We start from the raw sequence: 25,630 nt of genomic DNA on the forward strand, positions 1-25,630 counted from the left end.
TGAAGAAAATCTGGACTGTTTTTAGAATTGAGAGAGTGGAAGGAATTTATTTCCTTTGTTCTCTTTAGCTATGGCTAGGACTTCAACCCTAATCCCTGAGGGGCAGGGCTGGAACATCCTCTGAAGTTCTTCTCTCTTAAGGAAACACTGCTAGCCATCAGCCCTCGCCAAGGTGCCCCTTTAGGGAAGCCCCTGAAACCCAGTAAGTCTTTCCCCACCCAATTGCTCTTGACTAGTCTTATGGCAATTCTCATGGGATGGGACTGATTTAGGGTAGGTTTGTGTGTTTGTCAAATCCCTATGTTTCTTACCTATTCATTGTAAACTAACTTGTTTTACCGTTCCCTTCAAAAGCTGGTTCCAGCTAGGCTGAATATCTTGCAAGTGTATAAATACAAGTCTTATTCTTGTGACTGAGGAGCTATTCCTTAACATCCGTTTGCCTGTCTACCTTCTTTACTGTATCGTTAAGAATCAACTCAGGTATTTCTCATCTTCTCAATGTCCCCTTGACATACTAGCCTCAGGTGTGTATTAAGTTTCCTATGTATTCAGATCTCACAAAGCTAGGAGATCATGACTTATTGAAAATCCCTAAGATCTAAGATGCTAAACTTAGGATCTTGTCTTATAATCAAGGGCCATCTTCAGCTAGACTGAATATCTTGCAAGTCTCTTAAGTGTCCCTCTGTGGTCATATAGCACTTTGTACCTGCCTTTAATATGCTCTAGTATATATGTCCTTGCAAAAAGATGGAGCCCCTTTTGAGTTTCAACTGCATCTTACCCTTTTCTATAAGAGCCTGGCACCTAGTAGGTCCTTAATGAATACAAACACACAATTATGACATTTTTTTGTGAGCAATGCATTCTTCCTGACATGGAACATCTCAATTTTTCACATATTTTATTTTTCCATGGGAATCAACGTAATATAAAATACTTTGTATATCAAGTAAGATGATTATTGTATCCCACTATTTCAAAATCATGATTTAAATTACAATAGAATGTAATAGCTACGTTAAGTAAGGCAGTTCTTGTCATCATTACATATGCTGCAAATTTATCTGGGAGGGGAACTATGGGCTTCCAGTCTAGGCATTTCCCCAGCCTACTTGGGGTAGACACAAATATCTAACAGGCCTGAAGATGGACCTTGATTATAGGACCAGATCCTGAGTTCAGCATCTTGGTTCTTAAGGATTTTCAGAAAGTCACGATCTCCTAGCCTTGTGAGTGCTGAGTACATAGGAAACTTAATCTGTTTATGGAGGGTTCAGGATTAATTGGCCTTATTATCTATTAAGCCCTGAGTTATCAGAATACCCAAGGAAAACACTGTCTGGATGGGGTTACTTGGTTACTTAGGATGATGTTATGGATTCTTTCTTTTCTTTGAAGTATTGCTTCAGTTCAGTACTTTTTCTCAAATCCAATCCAAAGTTAGGGTTCCGTACCTCAAACCTTCCTCTGAAAGGAAGAATACATGCTTGCTAGTGGAGGAGGGTGTGTGGGTGGGGGTGGGGCCCGTCTGCCCATGTAGGTAGGGAGAAATTGTTACTTGATCTGGAAAGGGAAAGTAGGAAGCAAGTCCACCTTGTCCCAACAGTCCCAATGAGTAAGCTGGAACTTCATTTAATGTATGGGTGCAAAAGGAGCAGTAGCAGGCATTTAAACTTGTGTCTGATCGTGGATCTCTTTTGCATTTACCTTGGTAGTATGTCACAACCAATTCTGGGCAAAGCTGGGAAGCAGGCAGAACTTCAGTTACATAAAATATTTGGCCTAATCTTGTAACACATTTCATGTCTTCAGTTAATTCTCCCAAGAGCACTATGAAGTAGGAGGTATTAGTCTTATTTTTTTAAAACTGACTCATTGAGGTGTAATTTACTGTAAAAGCTACTATTTAAGGTGTACAATTCAGTGGTGTTTAGTATATTTACAGACTTGGGTAAATATCACCACAATCTAATTTCACCACAAAAGGAACTTCATGCCTTTTAGTGGTCAGTCCCCATTCCCCCAACCCTTACCAACAGCTCCTGACAACCACTAGTCTACTTTCTTTTTCTCTGGATTATGGACATTTAAATAAATAGAATTGCATGATATTTAGTTTTTGTAACTGGCTGCTTTAGTATGTTTTCAAGATTCACCTGTGTTATAGCATATATCCATACTTTGTTTCTTTTTGTTACTAAATAATATTCTATTGTAGGATACACCAAACTTTTATCCACCAGTCTGATGGAAGTTCAAGTTTCTATGTTTTGGCTATTATGAATAATCTTGCCATGAATGTTCATGGGAAGTTTTTGTGTAGACACATATTTTCATTCCTCTTGTGTATACACCTAGGAGTAGAAATGGTGAATTATCTGGTATATTTAACATTTTGAGGAACTGTAAAACTATTTTCAAAGTGGCTGTACCCTTTTATAATCCAACAATGTATGAGAGTTCCAATTTCTCCACATCCTCATCAATACTCATTATTGTCTGTGTTTTATAGTCTAGCCATATTGGTGGAAGTGAAATGGTGCCTCCTTGTGGTTTTGATTTGCATTTCCCTAGGGATTAATGATGTTGAGCATCTTTTCATGTGCTTATTGGCAACTGGCACATCATCTTTGGATAAATGTCTAATTCAAATCATTTGCCCAGTTTAAAATTGTGTTGTCTTTTGTTGTGTTGTAAAAGTTCTTCATATGTTTTGGATATTAATCTCTTATCAGAGGTATGATATACAAATATTTTCTGATTCTGTGGATTATTTAATTTTCCTGATGGTGTTCTTTGAACACAAAAGGTTTTAATTTGGAAGAAGCCCAGTTTATCTATTTTTATCTATTGCTGCTTGTGCTTCTGGTATCATTGGAGAAAAATGGAATAATCCAAGGGTCATGAAAATTTACACCTATTTTTTTCTAAGTGTTTTATAGTTTTTGCTGTTATATTTAGGTTTTAAATCTATATTAGTTAATTTTTGCATACTGTGTGAGGTAAAGGTCCAACTTCATTCTTTTGCATGTGGTTATACAGTTGTCCCAGCATCATTTATTGAAAAGATTAATCTTTCTCCATTGAATTGTCTTGGCACCTGTGTAAAAAAAAACCCAAAAAACATAAATATAAGTTTATTTCTGTACTCTCAAGTTTATTCCATTGATCTATATGTCTATTATGCCAGGACAATACTGTCTTTATAACTGTAGATATGTCATAAATTGTGAAATTGGAAAGTGTGGGCTGGGCGTGGTGGCTCATGCCTGTAATCCCAGCACTTAGGGAGGCCAAGGCAGGTGGATCACTTGAGGCCAGGAGTTCAAGACCAGCCTGGCCAACATGGTGAAACCTTGTCTCTACTTAAAAAAAATACAAAAATTAGCCAAGTATGATGGCATACACCTGTAATCGCAGCTACTGGGGAGGCTGAGGCACGAGAATGGCTTGAACCTGGGAGGCAGAGGTTGCAGTGAGCTGAGGTCAGGCCACTGCACTCTAGCCAGGGTAGTGGAGTGAGACCCTGTCTCAAAAACAAAACAAAAAAAATTGGAAAGTGTGATTCTTCCAAATATTTTATTCTTTAGCAAGATTGTTTTGGCTTTTCTGAGTCACTTGCATTTCCATATTAATTTTAGGGTCAGCTTTTCAATTTCTGCAAAAATACCAACCGAATTTCTTCAATGGGGACTACACTGAATCTACAGACAAATTTGAATAGTATTGCCATTTTGACGTTAAGTCTTCTGATCTATAAACATGAGATATCTTTTTATTTAGGGACTCTAACTTTTTCAATGATGTTTTAACATTTTTAGTATATGTCATACTTAAATTTATTCCTAAGCTTTAAACATTATTTTTGATGATATTATAAATGGAATTGTTTTCTACATTTTGTTAAATCAGACTGTTTATTACTAATGTGTAGAAATACAATTCATTTTTTTTTTTGGTGTTGAATTTATACCCTGCAGACCTGCTGAACTCATTTATTACATCTAATAGTTTGTGTAGATTTCTTAGGAGTTTCTGTAAACAAGTTTATATCATCTGGGAATGTGGATAGTATTACTTTCTTTCTTTCCAAACTAGATGCATTTTATTCTTGCCTAATTGCTTTGGCTAGAACTTCCAATACAACATTGAATAGAAGTTGTGACAGCAGACATTCTTTTCTTGTTCTCGATCTTGAGTGAAAGCATTCAGTCTTTCATCATTAATTATGATGTTAGCTGTGGTTTACTATAGATACCTGACTTTAATACTTACTTTAAAGTTACAGTAATCAAGGCATTGTAGTATTGGAGAAAGAATAAACAAATAGATCAATGGAACAGAATAGAAAACCCCAAAAATAGATCCACACAAATGCAGTGAATTAATCTTTGACAAAGGAGCAAAGGCAATTCAACAGATAAAGAGTAATTTTTTCAACAAATGGTGCTAGAACAAAAACAAATCTAGACAAAGACCTTATAGTTTCAATAAGAATCTATTGAAAATAGATCATAGATATAAATGTCAAACACAACTTTAAAACTTCTACAAGATAACGTAGGATAAAATATAAATAACTGAGTTACGTGATGACTTTTCAGAGACAAAACCAAAAGCATTATCTAAAAAAGAAAAAATAAGTTGGGCTTTGTTAAAATTAAAGCTTCTGTTGTGTGAAAGACTGTTAAGAATATGAAAAGCCACAGACTGAAAAAAATTGCAAAACATATTAGATAAGGGACTTGTATCTAAAATATATAAAGAACTCTGAAAACTCAACAGTAAGAAAATCAATTAAAAATGGGGAAAACATGAAAAAACACCTCAAAAAAGAAGGCATGGGCTGGGCATGGTGGCTCACGCCTGTAATCCCAGCACTTTGGGAGGCCGAGGTGGGTGGATCACGAGGTCAGGAGTTCAAGACCAGCCTGGCCAATATGGTGAAACCCCATCTCTACTAAAAATACAAAAATTAGCCGGGTATGGTGGCACGTGCCTGTAGTCCCAGCTAATTGGGAGGCTGAGGCAGAAGAATTGCTTGAACCCAGGAGGTGGAGGTGGCAGTGAGCTGAGATCATGCCACTGCACTCCAGCCTACGTGACAGAGAGAGACTCCATCTCAAAAAAAAAAAAGGCATATATGTGGCAATAAGCATATGAAAAGATGCTCAACAACATATATCATTAAAACGATGAGGTACCACTGCATACCTATTAGAATAGCTAAAACCCAAAACACTGATATCAAATGATGAAGAGGATGTGGAGAAACAGGAACTCTCATTCATTGCTGGTGGGAATACAGAATGGTATAGCCACTTTGGCAGACAGTCTGGCAGTTTTATAAAACTACAGTCTCATCATACGATCTGGCAATCACACTTCTTGATACTTATTTGTGTTAAACTTATGTTCACACAAAAACCTGCACACAAATGTTTATAGCAGATTTATTCATAATTGCCAAAACTTGGAAGTAACCAAGATATTCTTCAATGGGTAAATGAAAAACAAACTGTGGCACATGTATACAATGGGATATTATTCAGCAATAAAAACAACATGGCTATCAAGCCATGAGAAGACATGGAAGAGCCTTGACTGGATATTGCTAAACAGAAGAAGCCAGTTTGAAAAGGCTACATACTATATGGTTCCGTTCATATGACATTCAGAAAAAAGGCAAAGCTATAGAGACAGTAAAAAGATTAATGGTTTCCATGGGTTTGCTGGGAGGGAGGCATGGAGCATGGGGCATATTTAGGGCAGTGAAACTTTTCTGCATGATTCCATAATAGATCCATGTTATATATTTGTCGAGACCCATATAACTGTACAACTGGAAGAATGAACCCTAATGTAAACTATGGCCTTCAGTTAATAATGTGTCAATACTGGTTCATCAATTATAACAAATGTGCCACACCAGTGAAATATGTTAATAACAGGAGAAAGCTGAAAGATGTGTTGGGGAGAAAAAGGTATATGGGAATGCTCTGTACTTTTAAGTTTTTATTCTTAAATTGACAAAGTTGCATGCAATATACCATGTACGACATGACTTGAAATATACACTGTGGAAGAACTAAATCAAGCTAATTTAACGTGTATTACCGGCCAGGCGTGGTGGCTCACGTCTGTAATCCCAGCACTTTGGGAGGCTAAGGCGGGTGGATTACAAGGTCAGGAGTTCGAGACCAGCCTGGCCCACATGATGAAACCCCATCTCTACTAAAAAATACAAAAAAATTAGCCAGGCATGGTGGCGCACACCTGTAATCCCAGCTGCTTGGGAGGCTGAGGCAGGAGAATCTCTTGAACCCAGGAGGTGGAGGTTGCAGTGAGCCGAGATGATGCCATTGCACTCCAGTCTGGGTGACACAGTGAGACTCCGTCTCAAAAAAATAAAAAATAAAAAATAAATTAAAAAAAAAAAAACATGTATTACCTCACATAACACTTTTGTGGTGAGAATACAAAGTCTCTTAGCATTTTCAAGAATACAATGTATTGCTATTAACTATAGTCAGCATGTTATGGAATAGCTCTCCTAAAATTACTGCTATCTAACTGAAATTTTTTATTCTTTGTTCAACACTTCCCCACCCCAGCACCTGGTAACCACTATTTTATTCTCTGTTTCTGTAAGTTCAACTCCTTTTTTAGATTCCATGTGTAAGTGAGATCATGCAGTATTTGGCTTTCTTACCTGGCTTATTTCACTTAGCATAATGTTTTCCATCCTCCAGGTTCATCTGCATTGTCAAAAATGACGAGATTTCTTTTTTTAATGGCTGAATAGTATTCCATTGTGTATATATACCACATTTTTTTTTATATTATACTTTAAGTACTGGGGTACATGTGCACAACGTGGAGGCTTGTTACATAGGTATACACATGCCATGGTGGTTTGCTGCACCCATCAACCCGTCATCTACATTAGGTATTTCTTCTAATGCTATCCCTCTCCTAGTCCCCCAACCCCCAACAGTCCCTGGCATGTGATGTTCCCCTCCCTGTGTCCATGTGTTCTCATTGTTCAACTCCCATTTACGAGTGAGAACATGCGGTGTTTGGTATTCTGTTCTTGTGTTAGTTTGCTGAGAATGATGGTTTCCAGCTTCATCCATGTCCCTGCAAAGGACATGAACTCATCCTTTTTTGTGGCTGCATAGTATTCCATGGTGTATATATGCCACATTTTCTTTATCCAGTCTATCATTGATGGGCATTTGGTTTGGTTCCAAGTCTTTGCTATTGCGAACAGTGCAGAAATAAACATACGTGTGCATGTGTCTTTATAACAGAATGATTTATAATCCTTTGGGTATATACCCAGTAATGGGATGGCTGGATCAAATGGTATTTCTAGTTCTAGATCCTTGAGAAATTGCCACACTGTCTTCCACAAGGTTTGAACTAATTTATACTCCCACCAACAGTGTAAAAGCATTCCTATTTCTCCACATCTCTCCAGCATCTGTTGTTGAAAAAAGGTTAGAGCATATCCACATTTTCTTTATCTATTCATCCGTTGATGGACACTTAGGTTGATTCCATATTTTGGCTATTGTGAATAACACTGCAATAAATATGGGAGTGCAGATATTTCTTGAACATACTGAGTTCATTTCATTTGGATATATATCCAGTAGTGGAATTTTTGGATCATATGGTCATTCTCTTTTTAATATTTTGAGGAACCACCATACTATTTTCCATAATGACTGTAATAATTTACATTACCACCAACAGCGTGCAATGGTTACTTTTTGTCCACATCCTTGTCAACACTTCATCCTTTGTCTTTTAAAAAAAATTGTGAATTGAAAATTGATTGCTGCATATATTTATGGGGTACAATATGGTATAATTTATAAGTATAATGTGAAATGATTAAATCAAGCTAATTAGCATCTCTGTTATCACAAATACCACTTTTTGTGGTGAGAACATTACATTTACTCTCCTAGAAATTTTGAAATGTACAGTACCATGCATAGTGAATATTAACTTTATTAACGATACTTTATTAAATATATTCACCATGCTGTGCAATAGATATCAAACACCTTATTTCTTTTGCCTGATATTGTGTAGCCTTTGACTATCATCTCTCCAGCATCCCCACCCCTGAGTCTTGGCAACCACCATTCTACTTTGTATCTATGAGTTCAATTGTTTTAGATTCTACATACAAGTGTAATCATATGGTGTTTATCTTTCTGTACCTGGCTTATTTCACTTAGCATAATTTTCTCCAATCTCGTCCACATTGTTGCAAATGACAATTTCCTTATTTTTAAAGACTGAATAATATTCCATTGTGTACATATACTACATTTTCTTTATCCATTCATCTGTTGATGGACACTTAGGTTGATTCCATAACTTGGCTATTGTAAATAGCCAATGAACATGGGAATACAGACATCTTTCACAAACTGATTTCAAATATTTTGGATAAATACCTAGAAGTGGGATTGCTGGATCAGACAGTGTATTAGTATGGTCTACACTGCTATAAAGAACTACCTGAGACTGTGCAATTTATTTTAAAAAATGTTTAATTGACTCACAGTTCCACAGGCATTACAGGAGGCATGGCTGGGGAGGCCTCCAGAAACTCACAATCGTGGCAGAAGGGTGAAGGGGAAGCCAGCACGTTTTCACATGACAGCAAGAGAGAGCTAAGGGAGAAGTGCTACACACTTTTAAACAACCAAATCTCGTGAGGACTCACTATCACAAGAAGAACAAGGGGGAAATCTGCCGCCATGGTCCAATCACCTCCCACCAGGTCCCTCCCCCAACACTGGGGATTACAATTCAACATGAGATTTTGGTGGAGACACAGAGCCCAACCATGTCATATGGTACTTCTTCTACTTTTAGTTTTTCGAAGAACCTCCATACAGTTTTCCATAGTGACTATACTAATTTATATTCCCACCAACCATGTACAAGTATTTTCTTTTCTTCACTCCCTTGCCAACACTCTATCTTTTGTCATTTTGATAATAGCCATCTTGACACATGTGATATCTTACTATGGTTTTGATTTGCATTTTGCTGATAATAGTGATATTGAGAATTTTTTCATATACCTTTTGGCCATTTTATGTCTTCTTTGGAGAAATGTCTATTCAGGCTCTTTGCCCACTTTTTAATCAGGTTATTTGTTTTCTTGCTGTTGAATTGTGTTCCTTGTATATTTTGAATATTATCCTCTTATCAGATATATGGATTGGAGCAGGCCTATATCCTGGCAGTGTGGGGGCTAACACAGCTCTGGGCTGGTCTAAAACATGGAACAGGTTTGGGGCCTATATATTCAGGGGCTGGCCTGGAGGATGGGTCTATTGGTGCTGGCCTGATGACTAGGGTTGTGGGTGCTGTCCTGTGCTAGGGACATTAAGGTCAGCTGGGTGCTGGGTGAACTTTGAGGCCAAGAGTCCTGGGGTTGGCTTGGCCCTGGATGTCCTGGAGACTGGGTCTGAGGGGTGCTTGCCTGGCACTGGTGTGGGCCCAAAGCCTGGTGCTGGCTTGGCACTGAGGGTGGTCCAGAGCCTGGAGCCACTGAGGTTGGCCTGGCAGTAGGGAAAACCAGAGATTCAGTCTACCATACTGGCCTGGAGTCTGGAGTTGTAATGTCCAGCCTGGTGCTGGGGCAAGTCTACAAACTTAGTCCATGGGTATTTGCCTGGGGCCTGGGGCTGTGGGGTCTGCCTGTTGCAGGGTTTTACTGTGGCAGATCTAGTGTTGGCATCCAAAGTTAAGTCTGATGCTCACTTTTCTCTCTTTCACCCAAGCAAAGGGTATCTCTTTCCACACTCTGATGCCTGTGGTTGGGAAAGGGGTGACTCAGGTAATGTAAAACTGTCCTTTCTACCATCTTCAATGTGTATTTTCTTATTTGTGTGTTACCTCTAGGTGTTGTGATATCTCACATGGTTTTCTTAGCAATTGTGAAGGTATTTTTGAGCGTGGGTAGTTGGTTGAATTGATGTTTCTGTTAGGAGCATGATCACTAAAGAGTCCTATTCTGGCATCTTTCTTCACTCCTCCTTCGACTCTCTGTACTTTTGCTCAGTTTTTCTCTAAACCTAAAGCTGCTCTAAAAATAAGTCTATTAAACAAATAAACAAAAAAGGCTCTTTGCATGGGACAAGCTCTGAGGCATGTCAAAGAAAGATGAATCATGTGAGTGGTGTTTCCAAGGAATTGTTAAATAGTGATGGGTCAAATACTGACAATTTTCTGGGAATGGGACTTGTTTTGAGACCTCCAAGCTAGTCTGTCCCCTCCAGTGGCTGCTAGCCTACTGATTTTCACAACTACTGGAGTTGTCAGGCTATCGGTTCTCAAGGCTACTCTAGAGCTAAGGACAGGGGGATTGGAATAGAACAAGTTAAAATGCCATAAAGCTGACTGTTCTTATAGAGGTTTGGCCATTTTTCTTGAACAAATGCTCATTGTATTGTTGCAAGCCTTTGATTAATTCTAGTGTTCATAAAATGTTGGTTTTGATAATTTTTGCCAGGTCTCTCATTGTTTTTGTTGAGGAGCAGATTTTTGGTGTTTCTTGCTCCACCATTCCTGAAGCATTCTTCTATTAGCCCCACTGCAACTTGCCCTGAAGATTCATATCTCCATGTCTTCTGTATTCATTCATTTAACAGACATAACTGGATTTCCCCAGATAATAGGCTATTTTTTATCCTATAAAGTTTTAAACAGCCTTAGAAACTAGAGTGTTTATCTACTTATATGCATATAGGCATACATACAGTCCCACTTTCCACACACACAGATTGAATACTATCTATCACATGTGCAATTTCATTTGAAAATAGAGTTCATTGCTAGTGTTAATGTGAAGGGAGTAGATGGTCTCCCTACAGTGGACTTTTCCCAATACAATGGTTTTTTAAAAATCTCTTTCTCATCTTTGTGGATTCAAGTGGTTTTCTCTCAGCAAACAGAAAACTAACCTTGAACCTACTGCTTTTACCTGGCCTGGAAAGGTCAATGGAAAAATATCAGAAAGCAAGATGGGGGGGAGTTGGGGTCAGAGAGGCAGGGGCAAACAGATTTCCAGACACCAGCAATGAATTAAATACTTGAATAATATCTGTTAGATGGAAGAATCAATCTCAAGAGCAGGTGTGGGAATGGGCTACCAAGTACAAAGAGACTCAGTAAGTACTTTTCATTGAGATGACAAAAGGTCAGCTGATATCTGCCAAGATTATTTTCCAGCACTACCTACACACTGTACCTTACTGGAGTCATGCCATGTTTTGCTGCTGCTTCTGGAGCCTCAGCTGTTAAGTCTGATAGAACTTCACAATGCTAAGGCTTGGGAGGTAGGTGAGATGGGAGATAAGCATCAGATTGAGCCTGCTTTCTCCTTTATCCCTTTTTTATTCAGATATTGACCAACCCAACTGAAGATACTATTGTCTTTGAATCTGTGGCAAAACCATTAGATGGCATGGGACTGCCAAGCATCTCTAGATGTCTAGGATGACCTGTTATAGAGAATCTTTTATGGAAAAATTTGTTGAGTTTTCCACATTTGGATCATAGAGTATGTAACCAAATATTGCAGGTGAGAACTTTGTCCTGGCCTCTCTCTTGCTATTGACAGCTTAAGTACCTTACTCTAGGATTCCCAGGGTTCATATGACTTTCTGCTTTTTGTTTTTAGGAATGGATATTGTGTAGTCAAAAACTTCGGGGCTGAGACCATGGGGAAAGTAGACAGAACCATGAAGGGTGATAAACCACTTGTGTTGAGCAATTCATTTGTTGTCTCTTGTTTCTGTACAAGTAGGCCTAAGTAAGTATTGGCATAATTGATTTTTTTGGTTATAGCATATTTTATTGTATATTACTAAAAGGATATACACTTTATATCAAGCGGGGTATGGCTGAAAGTAATACGTGAGACATAACCATCAGGAGAGACAAAACCATCAGTGCTGTTACTATGTGTTCATTGTTCCCTAGGTCTGTCCTGTATACTTCTTAGTAGCAGTAGGACTTGTCAAGACAGCATTACAATAAATGGGGAATTATTTTACTTAGAAGATGGCTCTCCCAGCCTGGGTCATGTATCAGCCTTGGGGGGAATATGATCCTATATCTACAAAATAATTTTTAAATGTTATCTGGGTGTGGTATTGCATGCCTGTAGTCGCAGATATTCAGGAAGCTGAGGTGAGGAGATTGCTTGAGCCCAGAAGTTTGAGGCCAAAGTGAGCTATGATCACACCACTACAATCCAGTGTGAGTAATAGAGCAAGACCCTGTCATAAAAAAGAAGAAGGAAGAAGAAAGAAGAAATGAAGGAGGAGGAGGCTCTGATTTTGAGAAGAGTTCAGTGTAACAAGGTAGAAGAAATGGTTTTTTTTTTGTTACTTCATCTCATCCTTCCACTTGATAGACACACATGCATTGTGTCTGTCAACAGCTGGGCAGTGCTGAGAAGAAGGACTGTGCTTCTTATGGACATTCTCTAGACCTGTACATTTAACATCAGTTCACAAATTTTCCTATCCCACAGGAATGCAGAACCCTTGCATCATATGCTGCATCTCCCTGCCTTTCTCCATTCACCACAGGTCTTACATTCTCCAATAACATAAGGATTTTTTTTTCTCTTTCTAGAGTATACACACACTGCGGTCTTCTCATCTTTTATATCCCCTCATAAACTAGGAGTGAACGAGTTACTAGGAAGGATCCCTATGTATGAATTTCTTACTTCTTACTATTTTCTTTTATCCTGGTGGTCCAAAACCAAAAATTCTACCTTCTCTTATCATCCTCATAAGAATGATAATAGGCAGTATGTATCAAATACTTATTAATCAGGTAATATTTTAAATAATTTACAAGTATTATATTGTTTATTCCCTGCAGCCACTTTATAAAGTGGCTCTTATTATTACCTCTGTTTTGCAGATGTAAAACTGAAGCCCAGAGGTCACATAGATGGCACAAGTTTATCTAGCTGATAAGGGCTGGAACCAGAATTTGAGTTCCAGTGGTCTGACTTCAGAGTCCCTGCTCTTAGCCACGATACTATTATGCCTCCCATAGCTGGACACAGAGTTGTTTTACAATTGTTATCTGTTGTAAAATTGTTCCCTAAAGTGTACACTGTCTCTGACTCTATGGAATGACTACATGCAATGATGAGACATAATCTGTATTAGTTGTCTATTGCTACCTAATGAATTACCCCAAGACCTAGTGGCTTAAAACAGTGTTTATTATCTTTGTTTCTACAGATCAAGAATCTGGGCACAGCTGAGCAAGGTGCCTCTGGCTTTGGGTCCCTAACAAGGGTGCATTAAAAAATAAATTAGTTTCAAAATAATAAAAGTAATGCATATGCCTAGTTAAATATCCCAATAGTACTAAAAATATGAAATCCTACTGTCCAGAGGCAGTCTCTGTTACCAATTTATTGTGTATCCTTCCAGAACTCTTGTATAAACTTACAGATATGTAGGTGAACTGTTTTTTAACTCTGTAATTAGTAGTTTATTAGTATCATCTAGGGCTCAGATGTTCATTATCCCTACTGAAATTACACAAACAAATGTAAATGAGAAGAATCCAAGTCGAAATTAATAACAAAATAGCACTCCATCACAAAAGCATGTAAAATTACAAGAATGCTATTTTAACATACTGGCACTTTAAGAAAATGATAATATAAAAATAAACAAAATTTCCAAATTGTTCCCTAAACTGCTAAACAGATAAATATGACTAATGAATGAGTTTGGGTTTTGTAAAGAAAAATTATTTAAATAAATCACATAATTCATACTGAGTTGCAAAGGTTGTATCTTCTTTCCTCCTATTTGATTTATAAAGGGGCAAGCCGTAATATAGGAAAATGTAACCTATTTTAAACATGGCATCTTCATTTTAAAAGCTGATCCAATTAATTAAAAATACTTTTAATGGAGAGTTTTGAGTTTCCTGAGCAGTTCATATTTAGATAAATGGGAAAAGACATCTACAGTCAGCATTTTCATAGTCTTTACAAATATCAAGTAAAAATGTAATAGGGCAGTCTTATATTTTAAGCTCACGCCTTTTGGGGATACGGTCTCAAGTCTTCTTTAATGTCAGAACTGCAAAATATAATTGCTGTTATATGGTAATGGGAATTAAAGAACATAGAGTCCTCATGTAAAGATTAGAATGCACTTTTCTATTTAGTGCTTCAAAGGATGGACTTTCAAAATGTTTGATCTTAATAATCCCATGCTATAAGTAGACTGATTCCTCTTCAGTTTGTAAATATAAGTGGGCTATGTGAAATTTATCAACTGATTAAGGTTTTTGAGCTTCAGTTATAGATGAAAACTATCTCAATTTAACTTTATTTACCCCCATCATGATATGCAGGGTGTGTAGACAAAAGCATTTTATCAGCTATCTATATGACAGGATCAACACTGTAATAATTCATGTGATCCAAAATGGGCAAAAGCAAAAGACTAGTTTCCCTTCAAGAAGAAAAAGTTCAGACCTATGAAAAGGACTGCAATACTAATTTTTAAAATTGTATTAGAAGCATTCATAATGTCAACAAAATTGCTACAGGTTTTTTTTTTTTTTTGCAATTAAAGTGGTATTCAGTTAACAGGACAACTATTTCATATAAGCTGTACCAGAGACAACTGAAATGAAAAAACTACCATCCCCATATATAACTAATTTGTGCTGTGCACCAACAACAACCTGCTTTAAATTCCCATGCCAATTTACAACTCCCATATCATACCAGGCAGTCTGTGGCCATCTAAAGACACGTTCAGTAGTGGGATAACTACACACACACACACACACACACACACACACACACACACACACACGGACACTGTAAGGTTTAAAAACAAATCATGTACAGCTTATATTTTAATTTTTTCCTTTAACAGGAGTGAGTTGTGGACAGGGGACTTACATGTTTTATAGACAATAAGAAAACTGCTAGAACCAACTTATTCATTATTACCTTTTTAATTTTCATATTCCTCTTTTTTATCCTCTTCCTTCTTTTTCTTGCTTTTTTCAGCCTTGATGACTGCCTTTTTTGCAGCATCAGGCTTTCCTTTACCTCCAAATGCAGCAATATCCTTTTCGTATTTTTCCTTCAGCTTCACAGCCTTCTTTTCATAAGGGTGCTTGTCATCTTCAGCAGTGTAATTCCACATCTCTCCCAGTTTTTTTGCAACATCACTAACTGATAGGCCAGGATGTTCTTTGATTTTGGGGCAATCCTCAGAAGAGAACATGAAAAAGGCCAAAGGAGGCCTCTTGGGTGCATTGGGATCTTTGAACTTCATTTTGGTCTCTGCTTTTGGAGGGATATAGATTTTCATTTCTCTTTCATAATGGGCCATGTCCATTGAGTCTTCACCCTTGCTGAGTCTTCAAATTTTCATTTCTTTTGAGCAGACATGGTCTTCCACCTCTCTAAGCACTTCTTAGGAAACTCTGAGAAGTTGACTGAAGCATCTGGCTGCTGCTTCTTGTGCTCCTCCCAGGAAGTTTACACAAAGATTGCATATGATGTGATGACATTTTGCCTTTCAGCTTCTTAGGATCTCCTTTGCCTACATTATTTTTCCTCAGCAAGGCAGAATCACTCAGTGCCTGTTTGGCTCTCACCTGCCCTGGAGCAGTCTCTATGGAGCTCAATGTACTGCAGTGGCTGTGAGAGTGGGAGCCAGATGCAGCCTCCTCGCTCTCTCCACTCTGTAACCTGAACTTTTTCTTAAAACCAATGGAATCGCTCATGTTGCTTTGCACAGTCTCTTCTTAACTTGTTCATTAACAACATGTTCAATACATATAGGCTCACCTTATTCCGTAGCTGTTCCATTGATTGCTTTTTCCTGAGGCCTAAACAAAGAAGATAGCTAGAGTTGGAACTCACTTTCCTCATTTATACAATGAGAAAAATAACAAACCTTAAGTTTGTTAATAACACTGTTATGAAGATTAAACCAATGCATGTAAGGTATTTAGAATGGTGTCTCACGTATAGTAAGCATGAAATAAGTATTGACATTTCTTGTTAGTTTTTTTAACCTTACAATCCAAGGAATGAGACTAACTCACATTTAAAAATAATGAGTCAAATCCAGATATTATAATAGTGATAATAGCAGCAGCTAACACTTACATGGCACAATATATGCCATGAATTGTTATAAAATCTTTGTGTGTGCAAACATACCTCATTTTATAGCCCTTTACTTTATTGCATGTCACAGATACTGTTTTCTACATATTGAACGTTTGTGGGAACTCTGTATCAAGCAAATATATTGGTGTCATTTTTCCAGTAGCATGTGCTTACTTCATGTCTCTGTCACAATTTGGTGATTCTTGGAATATTTCGAAGTTTTTCATTATTATGTCAGTTATGATGATCCTTGATGTTACTATTGTAATTGATTCGGAGCACCATAAACCGTACCCATATAAGACAGTCAACTTAATAAATGTTGTATGTATTCTGAGTGCTCCAACTGATCATTTCCCCATCTATCTTCCTCTTCTCAGGACTCCCTACTTCCTGAGACACAATGATATTAAAATTAAGCCAATGAATAGCCCTACAGTGGCCCCCAAGTGTTCAAGCGGAAGAAAGAGAATCACATGTTTCTTACTTTAAATCAAAAGCTAGACATGATTAAGATTAGTGAAGGAGGCATATCAAAAGCCAAGATAGGCCAAAAACTAGGTCTCTGGCATCAAAGAATTAGTCAAGTAATGAATGCAAAGGAAAAGTTATTGAAGAACATTAAAAGTACTACTCCAGTGAACATATGAATGATAAAAAAGCAAAACAGCTTTATTGCTGATATGAAGAAAGTTTGAGTGTCTGGATCGAAGATCAAACAAGCCACAACATTCTCTTAAGCCAAAGCCTAACCAAAAAGCCTTATACTGGAAGATGTCATCTAGGTTTTTCATAGCTGGAGAGGAATCAATGCCTGGCTTCAAAGCTTCAAAGGACAGGCTGACTCTTTCATTAGGGGCTAATGCAGCTGGTGACCTCAAGCTGAAGCCAGTGCTTATTTTCCATTCCAAAAATCCTAGGGCCCTTGAGAATTATGCAAAATCTACTTTGCCTGTGCTCTATAAGTGGAACAACAAAGCCTGGATGATAGCACATCTGTTTATAGCATAGTTTACTGAATATTTTAAGCCTACTGTTAAGAACTTCTGCTCAGAAAAAAAGATTCCTTTCAAAATATTAGTGCTCATTGACAATGCACCTGGTCATGCAAGGGCTATATGGAGATGTACAAGGGGATTCATGTTATTGTCATGCCTGCTAACACAATATGATTCTGCGGCCCATAGATCAGCAGTAATTTTGACTTTCAGTCTTATTATTTAAGAAACACATATAGCTACCATAGATAGTGATTCCTCTGATGGGTCTGAGCAAAGTAAATTGAAAACCTTCTGGAAAGAATTCACCGTTTTAGATGCCATTAAGAACATTCATGGTTCATTGGAGGAGGTCAAAATATTAACATTAACAGGAGTTTGGAAGAAGTTGATTTCAACCCTTGTGGATGACTTTGAGCAGTTTAAGACTTCTGTGGAGAAAGTAACTGAAGATGTAGCAAAACAGCAAGAGATTAGAATTAAAAATGGAGCCTGAAGATGTCATTGAATTGCCACAATCTCATGATCAAACTTGAATGGATAAGGAGTCGCTTTTTATGGAGAAGCAAATAAAGTGGTTTCTTGAGAAGTGGAATCTACTCCTGGTGAAGATCCAGTGAACATTATTAAAATAACAGAAAAAGATTTAGAATATTATATAAACCTAGTTGATATAGCAATAGGAGGATTTCAGAGGATTCACTCCAAATTTTGGAAAGAATGTGGGTAAAATGCTATCAAACACCATCTCATGCTACAGAGAAATCTGTGAAAGAAATAGTCGATGTGTTTGGTTTTCTGTTCTTGTGATAGTTTGCTAAGAATGATGGTTTCCAGCTGCATCCATGTCCTTACAAAGGACACAAACTCATCCTTTTTTATGGCTGCATAGTATTCCATGGTGTATATGTGCCACATTTTCTTAATCCAGTCTGTCACTGATGGCACAAGTATACATATGTAACAAACCTGCACGTTATGCACATGTACCCTAGAACTTAAAGTATAATAATAATAATAATAATATAAAAAAAAAGAAATAGTCGATGTGGCAAACTTCTTTATTGTTTATTGTAAGAAATTGCCACAGGCACCCCAGCCTTCAGCAACCACCACCCTGATCAGTCAGCAGCCATCAACATTGAGGCAAGACCCTTCATCTCCGCAATGATTACAACTTACTCAAGGCTCAGACAACTGTAAACATTTTTTTAAGCAATAAAGTATTTCTTAATTAAGGTATGTACATTGTTTGTTAGACATAATGCTACTGTATACTTAACTGACTACAGTATTAGTGTAAACATACCTTTTATATGGGCAGGGAAGCCAAAAAGTTTGTGTGACTTGCTTTACTGAAATATTCACTTTATTGTGGTGGTCTGGAACCAAACCTGTAATATCTCCAAGGTAGGCCTGTATTAAGACTTTAAATCCTCATAACCACCCTATGTGGTAAATTCGATCTTTCTCACTTTACAGATGAGAAAACTGAGATACAGAGTGACCAGCTGTGATCACCATGCCAAGTTGGAAGAGATGGTACTTTATTGGGCTTTCATCAAGATTCCTTCTATGTGAGCTGTTGCTGACCATGCTCTTTACATCTCTGTCTGGTAGAACATCCTCTTCCAATCCAAAGGGATTATAGTATCACTTTTGGGAGGGCTGCAAGTCCCAAATGGGTACCAGAAAAGCTGAGAAATAAGTACAGGCTATGAGGTTATTGTTCAGATTCCTGTATTCCTATGTTACTAGGATGCCTGGGTCCTTGAGTGACATCACTAAGAAATAAAGGGCAGCCTTCCATGACTTGTTGGTTCTGAGGGAGAAAATAAGACCAAGGTAGAATTGAATTTTGTACCCTGAGTAGTACCACCTCTAAATATATTAAACCCAGAGAACAAAATGGTCCTGTGGGGTCAATGATGAATTTGTCTTTGTTCATATGAAGTTTCAGGTACTGGTAGATGTCTAGAAATAAAGGTGTTTCTGGTGGTTAAAATACCAATCTAGGATGTAGAAGATAAGTCAGAACTGGAAATATCTGATAAATGAAGCTGTGGAGGTATATGAAACCATAGTTAAAGAGAGTTATAAGAAGGCAGCTAAATGTGGAGCATCAGAGGGGGATCTACATTTAAGAAGGGAGTGGGTAACAATGTTGAATGCTACTGACAGGTTGTGGAGAAGAGCAGTGAGGACTGAAGAAAAATGATTATGTTTTATTAAGAAGTTTAAAATGTCCCTACAAAGGACACAAACTCATCCTTTTTTATGGCTGCATAGTATTCCATGGTGTATATGTGCCACATTTTCTTAATCCAGTCTGTCACTGATGGACATTTGGGTTGATTCCAAGTCTTTGCTATTGTGAATAGTGCCGCAATGAACATACGTGTGCATGTATCTTTATAGCAGCATGATTTATAATCCTTTGGGTATATACCCAGTAATGGGATGGCTGGGTCATATGGTACATCTAGTTCTAGATCCTTGAGGAATCGCCATACTGTTTTCCATAATGGTTGAACTAGTTTACAATCCTGCCAACAGTGTAAAAGTGTTCCTATTTCTCCACATCCTCTCCAGCACCTGTTGTTTCCTGACTTTTTAATGATCGCCAATGCAGCTGGAAACCATCATTCTTAGCAAACTATCACAAGAACAGAAAACCAAACACCGCATGTTCTCACTCATAGGTGGGAACTGAACAATGAGATCACTTGGACTCGGGAAGGGGAACATCACACACCGGGGCCTACCATGGGGAGGGGGGAGGGGGGGAGGGATTGCATTGGGAGTTATACCTGATGTAAATGACGAGTTGATGGGTGCTGACGAGTTGATGGGTGCAGCACACCAACATGGCACAAGTATACATATGTAACAAACCTGCACGTTATGCACATGTACCCTAGAACTTAAAGTATAATAATAATAAAAAATAAAAAAATTAAAAAATTTAAAAAAGGAAAAAAATAAAAAAAATAAAAAATAAAAAAAAGAAGTTTAAAATGGTGGGAATAAAACGTAGATTATGAGACATTGAAGAGTGAGGAAGATGTGGAAGTAGATGCATTAGTATGGATAATTCTTTCCTGATACTCTAATTATCTTCATAGTATTTGCCCATACCTGACAAGTTATACTTCTATTTGTTTGTTGTTTGAATCCCACTAGCAACTAAGGCAGGGAGTTTTGTCTGTTTCGTTCATAAATGTATCCAGTATATCTAGAACAGTTCCTGGCAAATAGATAGAGCCCTCAATAGATATCTGGTGAATGAATGTAGTAAGTTTGGTAGATAAGAAATGCAGTAATTAACATGTGTTATAGATAAAACAGAGTCATTTTTGGCCAACATTTTAATATGAATATTTTTCCTTTTTGGAGACAGGGTCTCACTCTGTCATCCAGGCTGAAGTGCAGTGGCGTGATCATGGCCTCGATTTCTTGGTCTCAAGCAATCCTCCTGCCTCAGCCTCCCAAGTATCTGGGACTACACACATGTGTCACCATGCTTGGTTATTTTTTTTTTTAATTTTTGGAAGAGATGGGGTCTTGCTATGTTGCCCAGACTGGTCTTGAACTCCTGGCCTCAAATGATCCTCCTATCTTGACTAATATGAACCATCTTAAACATACAGAAAAGTTGAAAGAATGATAAATTGAATATCCATAAGCTCACTACCTAGATTCTACCAACAATGTTTAGCAATATTTGCTTTATTAGATATCCATCTCTCTATTCATCCTTCTGTCCATTCAACAGTCGAACTTATTTTGATTCGTTTCAAAGAAAGTTGCACATCAGAATACTTTAACTCTGGATATTCTGATATGCATGTAGTTAACTAGAGATCAATATTTATATGTGCTTTATTCTTTCTTGAGGTAAAATTTATGTCAAGTGAGATGCACAACTCACAACTCTACTATTGGCAAATTTTAACAAATACATACACCTCTGTAACTCAAGGCCCTATTAACATATATAATATACCATGATTTAGAAAGTGCTTTTTTTGGTTCTTATTTTATAAAGGTTCACATATCTTAAAATTCATCAACACTGAAATGCATAATTTAGTGTTTTTTAGTGTATTCACAGAGTTGCGCAACCATCACCACTATTTCCAGAACATTTTTGTTACCCCAAAAGGAAACTCATACCAATTGGTAGTCAATCCCCATTTCCCCTTCCCCTCAGCCCCTGGCAAATACTATTATGTTTTTAGTCTCCATGGATTTGCCTGTTCTGGTTATTTCATATATATGGAATCACATAAACTGTGTTGCCTTTTGTTTCTAGTTTCTTTTACTTAGCATAATATTTTTAAGATTCATTTACGTTTAAGCTTGTATCAGTACTTTATTCCTTTTGGTTACTGAACAAGATTCCATTGTATAGATATGCCACATTTTTTAATCCATTCATTGGTTGATGGACTTTTTTTTCTACTTTTTGGCTATTGCAAATCAATCTGCTATAAAAATTCACGTATTAGTATTTGTGTTAAAATATGCATTTATTTCTCCTGAGTATATACTATATACCTAATAACAGAACTGCTAGGCCATATGGTAACTCTATTCTTAAATTATGAGGAACTATAAAAACGTATTCCAAAGCAGCTGCATCATTATACATTCCCAATAGAAATGCATGAAGATCCTTATTTCTCCATATCCTCACCAATTTTCTTGTTGTCTGTCTTTTTATTTTAGCTGTACTGGTGGAGGTGAAGTAGTATTTTATTGTGATTTTTGGTTCACATTTCCCAAATGAATAATGAAGCTGAGTTTCTTTCCCTGTGCTTATTGGTCATCTGTATAACTTCTTTTGAGAAAAATCTATACAGATCCTTTGTCCATTTTTAATTGGGTTATTTATCTTTTATTATTGAGTTGTAAGAACTCTTTACATAAATTATATACTAGATCATTATCGAATATTATTTATAAATATTTTCTCTCATTCCGTGGGTTTTTGTCTTGTGTATCTTTATGGCATGCAAATTTTTAATGTAATGAAGTCTATCCAACCTATTTTTTCTTTTGTTGCTTGTATTTTTATGTCATATCTAAAAATCTATTACCTTATCTAAGGTTACAAAGGTTTACCACTATGTTTTTTCTAAGTTGTATAGTTTTAGGTTCAATATCTAGGTTTATGATCCACTTTCAGTTAATTTTTACACAGAGTGTAAGGTAGGGGTCCAAATTCACTCTTTCCATATGGATATCTAGTTGTCCCAGCACTATTTTTTGAAAACACAGATTTTTTTTTTTTTTTTTGAGACGGAGTCTGGCTCTGTTGCCCAGGCTGGAGTGTAGTGGCACGATCTCTGTTCACTGCAAGCTCTGCCTCCCGGGTTTATGCCATTCTCCTGCCTCAGCCTCCCCAGTCGCTGGGACTACAGGCGCCCACCACCATGCCCAGCTAATTTTGTATTTTTAGTAGAGACGGGGTTTCACCGTGTTAGTCAGGATGGTCTCGATCTCCTGACCTTGTGATCCGCCCACCTCAGCCTCCCAAAGTGCTGGGATTACAGACATGAGGCACTGTGCCTGGCCAAAAAGACAGATCTTTCACACATTGAATGGTCAGGTCACCCTCGTTGAAAATCAGTTGACTATAAGGGTTTATTTCTGGACTTTCAATTGTATTACATTATCTATATGTCTATCCATATTCCATTAGCATACAATTTTGAATATTGTAGCTTTGTAGTAAGTTTTAAAATTGGGAAGTGTTGTCTTCCAATTTTGTTCTTCTTTTTCATGATTTTTAAAAAATACTTAGATTCCCCTGCATTTCCATAAGAGTTTTCAAAACAGTTTGACAGTTTCTACAAAAAAAAAAAAAACAAAACAAAAAGCCAGCTGCTATTTTGATAGGGATTGTGTTAAATCTATAGATCAATTTGAGAAGTAGCACCATCTTAACAATATTAAGTGTTCCAATCCATGAAAATGGAGTATCTTTTGATTTATTTAGATCTATATTTCAAAGTTTTTTTTATAGTTTTCAGTGTAGAAGTCATGTGCTTTCTTTTGTTAAATTTATTCCCAAATATTTTATTGTTTTTGATGGTATTGAAATGGATTCTTAAAAATTATCTTCAGATTGTTCGTTGCTAGTAATAGAAAAACAATTAATTTTTTTCACTTTAAAAAAAATTTATTATTTATTTATTTTTAGACAGAGTCTTGTTCTGTTGCTCAGGCTGGAGTACAGTGGCAACATCTTGGCTCAGTGAAGCCTCCGCCTCCTGGATTCAAACAATTCTCCTGCCTCAGCCCCTCGAGTAGCTGGTACTACAGGAACATGCCACCATGTCTGGCTCATTTTTTGGTACTTTTTAGTAGAGATGGGGTTTTGCTATGTTGACCAGGCTAGTCTTGAACTCCTGACCTCAGGTGATCTGCTCGCCTCAGCCTCCCAAACTGCCGGGATTACAGGCATGAGCCACTGTGCCCAACCCTCTTTGGTTTTGCATCCTACAACTTTGTTAAACTCAATTATTAGCTCCAAATATTTTGTGGATTTCTTAGGATTGTCTATATACAAGTTCATCTCATCTGTGAATATAGTTTTATTTCTTCATTTACAATCTGGATGTCTTTTATTTCTCTTTTCTTGATTACCCTGGCTAGAACCTCCAGTACAATATTAAATAGAATTGCTGGAGGCAGACATTCTTGTCTGTTCCTGATCTTAAGCGGAAAGTATCAAGTCTTTCACAACTAAGTATTATGTTAGAAATACTTTTTTCATAATGTCCTTTTTAGAGTGAGGGTATCTCCTTCTATTCCTAGTTCGATGAGTTTTTTAAAAATCATAAAAATGGGGCCAGGCACGGTGGCTCACGCCTGTAAACTTTGGGAGGCTGAGGCAGGCAGATTACCTGAGGTCAAGAGTTCGAGACCAGCCTGGCCAACATGGTGAAACCCCGTCTCTACTGAAAATACAAAAATTAGCTGGGCACTGTGGCGGGTGCCTGTAATCCCAACTACCTGGAAGGCTGAGGCAGGAGAACTGTTTGAACTCAGGAGGCAGTGGTTGCAGTGAGCTGAGATTACACCACTGCTCTCCAACCTGGGTGACAGAGTGAGACTCCGTCTCAAAAAAAAAAAAAAAAAAAAAAGGTGATAAATTTTGTTGAAAGCGTTTGCTGTGTCTATTGAGATGTTCATGTGATTTGTCATTTGTTTTATTACTGGGGTATATTATATTGAGAGTTGATTTGCTGGATTCCTTAGCTGCTTTTAGTCATCCTAAAGGGCAAAAAAGAAATGCAACCAGGTAATGGCTTTGGTTTTGTTTTTTTGCCTCCAGGTGGAAGGAAAAACAGCCCAAACATTTCCAAAGGTAAGCTTTGGGTGGGTCAAAAATGTTAAAAACTTACATTGCTCTATCCTTCAAGTGGCAGGACAAGAAGTTTAATCTGTTCCCATGGCTAGAGCAAAGCTTTAGATAAGCCAGAGAGAAAAAAAAAAAGGCGGGGGCCGGGGAGCAAACCAGTGAGATATCGGAACAGCTTCTTCCTCGACTCCCCCAAATACACACATCTTGAATCCTGGTAATGATCTCCAAGCAACCATAATGTTAACAATGTACATGCTGAGTTTACTGCCAGGGGTTTGCAGTGAGAAAAAAAGGAGAGAATTGTAAAAATTCACACTGTATTTTTGTGACTATTGCATTTAAATGTGTCTCAATCAGTTTACATTGCTATGACAAAATACCATTGATTCAGATTTAACAACAAACATTAATATCTCACAGTTTCAGAGGCTGGGAGGTCCCAGATCAAGGTGCTGGAAGATTCTGTGTCTAGTGTGGTGGGCTCACTTCCTGGTTTGCAGACAGCTACTTTTGTGCTGTATCTTCACATGGCAAGGAGTGAGAGCAAGCTCTGGTCTCTTCCTTTTCTAATTAGGGCACTAATCTCATCATGGGGAGGGGCGGTCCATCCTTATGATCTCATGTAAACCTAAGCCCGTCCCAAAGGCCCCAGTTCCAAATACCATCACGTTGGGAATTAGGGATTCAAAACCAGACTTTTGATGGGTGGAGAGACACAAATATTCAGTTCATAGAAAGATGTATAAGATTCTTATAATTTCATAAATTCTAGAGACATTTCCTCAATATAAGAAAGTGTTGATGGGACATAATTTGCTTTCTTTTTGCCCCAGTGAGAATATTATAACTTAAATGCTTTGAGTATTGCAAACAGAATAAATCTCTCTAGCTGATGCTATTTGCTATGATTTTTGTCTATTGGAACCTCTGGGAAAGGGCAAACAACACGAAATAAGAGACAATTTTTAGATGGAGATATACTTTTAGAGTTTTAAAAAGAAATTTTTATGTTGCAAATGGACT

General features: G+C 37.4%; 1 pseudogene; it reads right to left on the bottom strand.

The window, feature by feature from the left end:
• Window positions 1–15,062: 15,062 nt before the first annotated feature.
• Window positions 15,063–15,843, bottom strand: LOC100427624 (high mobility group protein B1 pseudogene; annotated as a pseudogene).
• Window positions 15,844–25,630: the final 9,787 nt, after the last annotated feature.

The sequence above is a fragment of the Macaca mulatta genome, chromosome X, assembly GCF_049350105.2.
Source record: "Macaca mulatta isolate MMU2019108-1 chromosome X, T2T-MMU8v2.0, whole genome shotgun sequence".
NCBI classification, from domain to species: Eukaryota; Metazoa; Chordata; class Mammalia; order Primates; family Cercopithecidae; genus Macaca; species Macaca mulatta.